Source organism: Pseudonaja textilis, chromosome 2, assembly GCF_049901715.1.
Source record: "Pseudonaja textilis isolate UNSWEBS1 chromosome 2, rPseTex1.2, whole genome shotgun sequence".
Taxonomy (NCBI): Eukaryota; Metazoa; Chordata; class Lepidosauria; order Squamata; family Elapidae; genus Pseudonaja; species Pseudonaja textilis.
Genome location: NC_141991.1, coordinates 134,386,396 through 134,394,881, shown reverse-complemented (window position 1 = coordinate 134,394,881; position 8,486 = coordinate 134,386,396). Strand labels below are relative to the sequence as shown.

At 40.0% G+C, this 8,486-nt stretch overlaps 1 protein-coding gene across 3 annotated transcripts in view; it reads left to right on the top strand.

Moving 5' to 3' along the window:
* The first annotated feature begins 915 nt into the window (after positions 1–915).
* Positions 916–8,486, top strand: part of SMUG1 (single-strand-selective monofunctional uracil-DNA glycosylase 1) — a 145,192-nt gene continuing 137,621 nt past the window's right edge. For 2 of the 3 annotated variants that reach the window (XR_015741923.1, XM_026714748.2), the window contains exon 1: positions 917–954. The gene's annotated coding sequence lies outside the window, so the exon portion shown is untranslated. Of the gene's footprint in view, positions 955–8,486 lie in introns of all 3 variants that reach the window. The other variant, XM_026714744.2, reaches the window with a different exon arrangement.

The window sequence follows — 8,486 nt, the reverse complement described above, 5'->3', positions numbered from 1 at the left end:
ACATGGGAAATTAAAGCAATCTGTATATAGAAGCCACTTTAGAATTTATGGCAACAACATAGTAAGCGAATATGGGGCTACTCAGAAGTAAAGCCCATAGACTCAGTAAGCAGCGTTTACAAGAATAGCAGTTTTCTATCTGTCTGGTAAACTCACAAGATTTGTTTCTCTTGCCATGTACATGTATACATCCGAATTAAATAATGTTGTTTCTCTGTGTCATATATGTGGGTATATGCATAATGTATGTATGTTTGTTTATTCTTGTCATGCTTATGTACTGTGTATTAGAGGTGGAGGTCCTTTGAGAGCTGTATGCAACAAAATTTCATTTTAATGTAACGCCAATTATTGTGCATTCAAAGTGACAATAAAGTTATTCTAAATCTAAGTCTTCCAGCTATGTTTGAGTACAACTTCATTGGCTCTGCCTGCATGCTGCGCAGTATTGGAAATTATAGTTTCACACTAAAGACCATCATAGTTAGGGATGGATAATGGAAGATTGCTTTTTAAAAGTCATCTGATGCTGCAAGACCCCAAGAACAGTTCTTTGGGGAAACTGAATGAATAAGAAAAGGGACATCATCATGGTGGGAAATACGTTAATTTATTTTTTAAATACATAATGCAGGAATAAATAGAATATGGAACAAGTTCTCTGCACATGTTCAAGCCCTACTCCTTATTGCACATTCAAAGATCACCCATTCTAACGCTACCCACCTCTCTAAGTCTCATTCTCTGCAGTGATGACGTTCTCCAGAAATGTCGGAAGCTCTTTTTTTGTTGTTGTTGTTCCGCTAGACTCTATCGGGAGTTGTAGTTTGAAGAAGGAACAGCTTCTCCCCAACTGGTCGTAATTCTTTTCTTTTAAACTACAACTCCCAGCAGCCACCGTCGCCGCCACCGCCCAGGAAATGTGACGTAGATGGCCCGATGCAGAGATTGCTGGTGAGTGTCCGTAGAAGACGGCCCTGAGAAAAGAGGGGGCTAGTGTGGCGGGCGGTTCTGAGAAACGAGGGGCGGCAGCAGGGAGGAGAAGCAGGAGGGCGTTCTTTGCTTTCCCCTCTCTCAGCGATTGCTTTTACGTTTGTTCGTGGCTGGCAAAGTTGTTTCTCTAATGGGAGGGCTGGAAAATCTGGGTACGGGAAGAACGTAAGGTGTTTTTCTTTGTGGAGCAAAGTATCTTGATACAGCACTATTAGACACACACACATCCCGTGATTATAAGTCCGGCTTTTGGGTCTTGCCTCCACGCGAAATTCCATGAAGGAGATAGCAAACTTCTGTTCTGTATCTCGGGCACCTATTAATTTGGAGTAAATGGCATCTGAAAATATAAGTTCTTTTGTCGAGGTTACAAGTAGATAGTTGGTGGCTGGCCGTCTTCCTTAAATTTGATTAGTGGATGCTTTAGATGTCCTGAAATATCTCCCCAAAATGCCTTGCAGATGAACTTATCGTTCCTCTTCGATTAGCATTTCACATTATGTGTCACTATTGCACATTTTTGCATTAGTCAAAGCTCTTCCATCAAGGTTAAGGAAAAGAGACAAAGAAAACGGATGGGGAATATAAGAATCGTCCCAATTTGGCAAAGAGCTATAATATGGTCTGGAACAGCGGTATCAATACAGCAAAGTTCCTGGATAAAACTCCCATTATCCATAGCTAACCTTTATATGGGTGGTGATTGCCTGTGTTATAGAGTAAGTCAAGCTGTCTTGAGCTTAGCTGACCTTTCTGGGTGAACTCTGGTTCCGATTGCTCTGTATGATATAGTAGAGAGTTTACTGAGTACAGCAGCTATTCAGAGGGGGAAAAGGCACATCGAGTACATTTCTTGTTCAATTCAACTAAAATCTAGGAAGCTCTGATTTTCTTTGACTCTTGGATAGCCGAAATAATTTACTACTCCTCTTAGGTTTACCACTTATGCAGAGTTGATGAAGAAGGAAAAGGGAAGAAGGAAAAAAGATAGTTCAGGCACCAGTTCTTTAATAGACAGTTTTATACTGCCTTGTGATAGGAACAGGCTGCTTGCAGACCTTGGTAAACTACAAAATAATCTTGTGACATCATCCTGCTTTAAAAATGGCTTAACTATAGCCTTGTTGGTTTTATAGGGTGGGCTCTTAGCCTTTTGAAGCTTCTTCCAGTTCTGCTAGCAATTATCTCCCCTAAAACTGTCAGTAAGGTTTATGGGGTGCTGGTTGATACTCTGGTCTACTTGGTTCTTACTACAGAGAAATTTCATGGAGCTCTTTAAAGATTTGTCAGTCATCAACAAATTTCCAAGAAAAAATGAACATTTCAATTTTGCATATGAGAAATCAACTCTTTAATGTTTTTATGTCTACAGATTGTAATTATAAATTCTATATACATAATAAATTTGATTTTCTTCAAAGCCACCAAAAAACAAATCAAAACACCGAAACCTTTAAAAGCCCCAACCCATTATCATAAGATTGTTTCTTATTCAGAAAAAAAAAATCAGCAGTAAACTATAATGGCATGAAATTTGCTGATCTCACTGCTGATCCCTAGCCTGCATCTATTATCTCTTTTCCACTGCTGGTCACCTGGCATTCCCTCCAAAATAATAGCTGACAAAGTCTAATGGGCTTCCTTCACCTTGAGTTTATCCTTGGATAGTGCTGGAAGAAAGGGGAACAGATTTCTTGAAATTGTCTTTAGCAGTTGGCTGCTTACCCAGGAGTTGGGGACAGGAGAAAGGCAGTGTCATAAGGATGCAACAGAAAAAAAGATATATGCCCTGATTGTTAGATGAAAACCCAAACTCTTTTATTTTAAGGCTGAAAGTGCTTGTTTTGTGCTGTCAGTATTTTGCTGAGTCTTGTGAGGTGCAAAAGTCCTATGAGTTGGGATACCCATGAGTTTGGGATAAAACAGCTAGAAAAAACTGCATAGTACATTAGAATGTGCACAGCATTTATTTATTTTATTTACTAGATTTTTATTCCACTTTTGTTATTTTATAAGTAATTCAAGGCAGCAAGCATATCTGATATGCCCCCCTATTTTCCCCACAACAACAATCTTTTGAGGTGGGTTGGGCTGAAAGAGAAAATGACTGACCCGCTACCCAGCTGGCTTTCCTGCCTATGGTGGGACTAGAATTCACAGTTTCTTGGTTTTTAATCCAACACCTTAATCGCTATACCAAATTGACCGTTTTTCCAGAGGTCCAGCCACCAATTTAGCCTATTGTGTGAACCAGTTTGTTGCACTAAACCATATTTTGTATGTGGGCATGACATAGCTTCGGTTTTAGAACTGGGATTAATTCATTTATTAGATGAACCGAGCATGTCAGTATAGAGCAGTGTTTCTTAAACTTATCTCCTCTCTTAAAAATTATTTAGGACACCAAAAGAGCTTTCGCTTATATGGATTATATTACCGCTAATACTTATATAATACACTGCTCAAAAAAATAAAGGGAACACTTAAACAACACAATGTAACTCCAAATCATCACACTTCTGTGAAATCAAACTGTCTACTTAGGTAGCAACACTGATTGACAATCAATTTCACATGCTGTTGTGCAAATGGAATAGACAACAGATGGAAAGCATAGGCAGTTAGGAAGACATCCCCAATAAAGGAGTGGTTCTGCAGGTGGTGACCACAGACCACTTCTCAGTTCCTATGCTTTCTGGCTGATGGTTTGGTCACTTTTGAATGCTGGCGGTGCTTTCACTTTAGTGGTAGCATGAGACGGAGTCTACAACCCACACAAGTGGCTCAGGTAGTGCAGCTCATCCAGGATGGCACATCAATGCGAGCTGTGGCAAGAAGGTTTGCTGTGTCTGTCAGTGTAGTGTCCAGAGCGTGGAGGTGCTACCAGAAGACAGGCCAGTACATCAGGAGACGTGGAGGAGGCCGTAGGAGAGCAACAACCCAGCATCAGAACCGCTACCTCCACCTTTGTGCAAGGAAGAACAGGAGGAACACTGCCAGAGCCCTGCAAAATGACCTCCAGCGGGCCACAAATGTGCATGTGGCTGCTCAAACGGTCAGAAACAGACTCCATGAGGGTGGTATGAGGGCCCGACGTCCACAGGTGGGGGTTGTGCTTACAGCCCAATACCGTGCAGGACGTTTGGCATTTGCCAGAGAACACCAAGATTGGCAAATTCGCCACTGTGCCCTGTGCTCTTCACAGATGCAAGCAGGTTCACACTGAGCACATGTGACAGACGTGACAGGGTCTGGAGACGTTGTAGAGAACGTTCTACTGCCTGCAACGTCCTCCAGCATGACTGGTTTGGCAGTGGGTCAGTAATAGTGTGGGGTGGCATTTCTTTAGGGGGCCACACAGCCCTCCATGTGCTCGCCAGAGGTAGCCTGACTGCCATTAGGTACCGAGGTGAGATCCTCAGACCCTTTGTGAGACCATATGCTGGTGTGGTTGGCCCTGGGTTCCTCCTAATGCAAGACAGTGCTAGACCTCATGTGCCTGGAGTGTGTCAGCAGTTCCTGCAAGACGAAGGCATTGATGCTATGGACTGGCCTGCCCATTCCCCAGACCTGAATCCAATTAAGCACATCTGGGACATCATGTCTCGCTCCATCCCCCAATGCCACGTACCACAGACTGTCCAGGAGTTGGGGGGTGCTTTAGTCAGGGGTGGGAGGAGATCCCTCAGGAGACCATCCGCCATCTCATCAGGAGCATGCCCAGGCGTAGGGAGATCATACAGGTACGTGGAGGCCACATACACTACTGAGTCTCATTTTGACCTGTTTTAAGGACATTACATCAAAGTTGGATCAGCTTGTAGTGTTTTTTTTCCACTTTAGTTTTGAGTATAACTCTAAATCCAGACCTCCATGAGTTGCTAAATTTGATTTCCATTGATAATTTTTGCGTGATTTTGTTGTCAGCACTTTCAACTATGTAATGAACAAAGTATTTAATAAGAATATTTCATTCATTCAGATCTAGGATGTCTTATTTTTGTGTTCCCTTTATTTTTTTGAGCAGTGTATTTATATAAACACATAAATTTTATTAAAAATAAAAGCAATTTTATTAAAAATAAAAGCAATGTATTTATAGAATATTTATTGAACCATTAAAAATAACAATATTAAACCCTTTAGATATGACCTAAAATATTTTTCATGAAACACCCCCCCCTTTTTAACAAATTAAAAAAATAGCAGAAACAATGACATTACATTTTTGCAAATATCTTCAGTATCTGAAAAATAATTTTGGTTTTGCAAATCTCTCAGATGCTCTTGGGAAATCCCATACATCGAGGGCTTAGAAAATTCTGAATTCTGTCACTGTTTCCTATTCTGTTTGATCTAAAGATTCTTTTTGTATGCTTAAGCTGTCTCGCTATCTTAGTATATCAGAAAGCAATCAAACCTATGCATACACAATGAGAAAAGGCACAGCTATGTTGAAACTACACACATGCACATGAAAATGAGAATTGTAAACTAACTGTGCAAAAAGACCAGACAAAATATTTGAAAAGGATCCTTCCCAAACTATGTTAGTGTGAGTGAAATATCTCCTAAGTTCTTGGGCTGCCATGTTACTTCAAAGTCTGTCCCCTAAGGTTTTCTCCATATGTAGCTGCTGCTCTTTGCGGGTGATCCCTGCAGAGGTTGCCAGAAAAGCAAAGTTCAAGAGGAATTACCTTGATTTTTTTTAGTTTAGCTTTCAATGTCCCCAAATCACATTTGGAAGAATTTGGGCTTTTGAAATGCTAGATGCACAAAAGCCAACAAAAAGACACAGGTGCAAAAGGAAAAAAGCCGCTCAGATTTTCTCCAGATGTGTGGACTCTTTGACTACTATAACTTGCAACCATTGTAACTTGTGTTTTTAGATAGATACCAAACAGGATGAAACCAGCTATTGATTGCTCCCACAAGCAGTATGTACGGTATTGGGCTGATCTGTATATATGAAAAGAAGCTGCCATCTTAATTACCAAGCTGTGCTTCATTTGGAGACAAAACCATTTCTTATTGTTCCCACTATGAAAATGCTACAAGTCAGAATCCTTTTTTAGTTTCTTCAAATAATCTTGTTATTTTACAATTAATCAAGAGGCAGGCACACACGCACACACAATTGAAGCAACTGACAAACTCACAGGCCACATTATCTACCATAGTGTTACATCTCATAAGGTGTTTCTTTTAAAAAAATATATAAACGGTATGCCACTTTTCATTTATTAAAAACAATCCCAAAGCAAGGGAAGCGATGAATTAAAACACATTTCAGTAAAATAACTTGGCAGTAACCTCCGTAAAACTGCCATTTTGTAAGCACGTTGCTTCCACAATTCCCACATCTTCAAAAAAACAAAATAGCTAGAACTCCATCGCACAAAACTATATTACAAAAACCTGAATAGCAAATAGATGGCACAGTAGCAGAAATATAGAGCTGGGCAAATTGCCTCTGTTATTGGCTCAGCACCAATTAAAACCAAACAGGAAATTAATTCCAAAATCAGGACCTTGTATTACAGTAATTGTATTAGGGTCCTCTTCAGAGTAAACCCCTTTCTCTTAAGAGGGTGTATCCGTTGTGGAATGTAATTCTCCAGAGAGTATGAAAAAGAAGTTCCTCTGACAGGTTTATATTCTCTTTCAGTAATATTTAATAGTCTTTGGAGGGCATTTGTTTCAGTTCTCCACTATAAAATGGCCAAAACGTTTTCTTTCCAACTCTGCCTTCCATCTCCATCCAGAGACGGAGGGTGTACGTTTTCCTGAGAGTACTTTTTCTTCAGAAGGACAAATAAAGTTGTACCCTAGACATTCATGGGTAGGATCGTTCTGCCTGCCTGCTGAGGAACTGCCGCTTGTAAATTACGCTTTGTAGGATTCCCTTGGCTTCCTCACTTTTTTCTCCCAAATCACTTGTTAAGCACTCTCACACACTGGGATGCCACTGATGGCCAAATGGGAAGTTGTTAATTTGTGCTTTGGGAGCATGGAGTTCTCAGGCTGTTAATGTCCAGAGCTTCATAGATTTACACTCTGTGCAATTGGCAGGGCAGTGAAATCTCCCAGCAGCCGTAGTATTTTATGAGACAAAGTTTCTTCTGAGGGTTTGAAATAGGCCAAGAGACGGAGGCCCCATTTTCATTTGGCAGAAAAAGGTAAGACTGATTCTGGCTGCTCACTGTTCTTTCCCCCCTCCCATCTTTGAACTATAGAAAATATCTGTGATTGTGCACTATGGAAGGCGTAGAATGCAGCCGAAGTTTATTTTCTTCTTGATTGTTGTTAAACCCAGATAATACATGCAACGAAGCTTCAATCTATGGCACAATGGGTTTGCACTTTTGTTTCTGGGGCCAATTCAACATGCTGGTTGTAACATAAAAATAAACAATGGTGTGGCTGGGGTCACAATATCCAAAATATTGATTCTTCTGATATAAGCTTCTTAGTAATGACAAGGCTGGAAAATGGGAAATCTCACACGTCTGCTTCTAGAAGTTCTTTTAATTTGTACACTCTGTCTCCTTCCTATCCATTTTGGTAGGGATTCCACAGCCTAGCTGCTTTACTAGCAAATAGAAGAAAAATGTGAAAAAGTAAATAAATTCTCTTTTTGATAACATGTCACTAGGAAGGTTATGAGGCCTCCTCTTGTTAGAATCAGTTATCTCTCATTAGAATTAAAATTGAACATTAAGAAGAATAAGAAAGTAAAAAAAAATCTCCAATAGTTAAATTGGAGTATGAAATTTAATAAAAAAAAAAAACCCAGAGTCTTAGGGAGAATTTGTTGCAGAATGCCACAGAAGAGGAAGCAGATTACGAATGTTAATTTAGGAGCCTATGCTGCATCAAACATAACAACTAAAGTTAACAGAGAAAATAAACATATATGTTACTCTTTGAATGCTGGAATTATTCTCAGTGGTAAGAGTGTAAACTTAGGGACAGAGGCTTGTATGTCACTTCTCTACATTGCCTCTGTAGTTTATAATCTTTTATCTCAAGATGAAGAGGACATAGGGAAGGAGGATCATTTTGGTGGTAGCCCAATGACTGGAATTTTTCCGTTAAGGACAGAGTTCCTTTGTAAGAATGGCCCCTTTGCCTAGTTTTAGATGAGCTGTGATCCTCTTTTTGTGCCTTGTTAAATACTTAATGCACAATCAAATTTTCTCAATAGCTTTGATCCTTGTTTTGTTAGGCTGACTGTGCTGACTGTGCTGTGCCAAGGGTTTTTTGTTGAAGTTCCCACCTCTTCCGAGAGGGGACTAAACCCGTTCAATGGGTTTAAGGCTTAGTGCAATTGTATATCAGATGAGATATGTTTGTGTCATTGTGTCCTGAGTTTTGAGTTCATTGCAGGAATTGGCTATGGCTAGTCTAGAGAAAAGAAAGACTAGGAGTAACAGAATAGAATAGAATTCCTTTATTGGACAAGTATGATTGGATAAACACAAGGAATTTGT